This window comes from Egretta garzetta, unplaced genomic scaffold (genome assembly GCF_000687185.1).
Source record: "Egretta garzetta isolate BGI_Z169 unplaced genomic scaffold, ASM68718v1 scaffold382, whole genome shotgun sequence".
In the NCBI taxonomy this organism is placed as follows: Eukaryota; Metazoa; Chordata; class Aves; order Pelecaniformes; family Ardeidae; genus Egretta; species Egretta garzetta.
In genome coordinates this window covers 99,908-100,447 of record NW_009258793.1, presented here as the reverse complement: position 1 = coordinate 100,447, position 540 = coordinate 99,908, and the positions used below count along the sequence as shown (strand labels likewise).

The following is a 540-nucleotide window of genomic DNA, read 5'->3' as shown; positions in this document are numbered from 1 at the left end:
CACGCGGCTGCCGATGCTGCCGCCGGCCCTGCCGCTGACCCCGGACACCAAACCCATCCTGCACCCACCCTGACTGGGCTGGGCCCCTTTGCACGCTCCCCCATGGCGACTGTCGTGACCCTAACGCTGCTCACAGTGTGCCCCCCCTTCGAGGGGCTGCCCCTTGGGCTAAGGAGGCAGTGCCACGTGCTGGTGCAAGGTCCACCTCTGCATGGTGTTCCCCCCCCGGGCCAGCGGTGCACAGCGCCCGGAGGGGAGCATGACTCTGCCCCCAGCCCCACGGCACACCAGAGGCTGTGCTGAGGGCAGACAGGGGAACGGGGGGATGTGCCCCAAAGGGGACCACAGCAAACACAAGCACCCCCATGGCACAAGGCCTTGTACCTGTCACGCCCCTGCACTGACCCAAACCACACAGCAGAAGCCACCAAGGGCCACTTGCGGTCTCTGGGGCTCAGCATCAGCCCTTGCCCTGGAGGGCAGCCCCAGCCCTCCCCTGCAGGACAGGAGCACCAGCAGAGCCCATGGCAGCCCAGGAAA

General features: G+C 67.8%; 1 protein-coding gene across 1 annotated transcript in view; it reads left to right on the top strand.

Moving 5' to 3' along the window:
- DBN1 (drebrin 1) overlaps positions 1-540 on the top strand; it is a 28,933-nt gene that overhangs the window by 26,930 nt on the left and 1,463 nt on the right. The window lies entirely within an intron of this gene.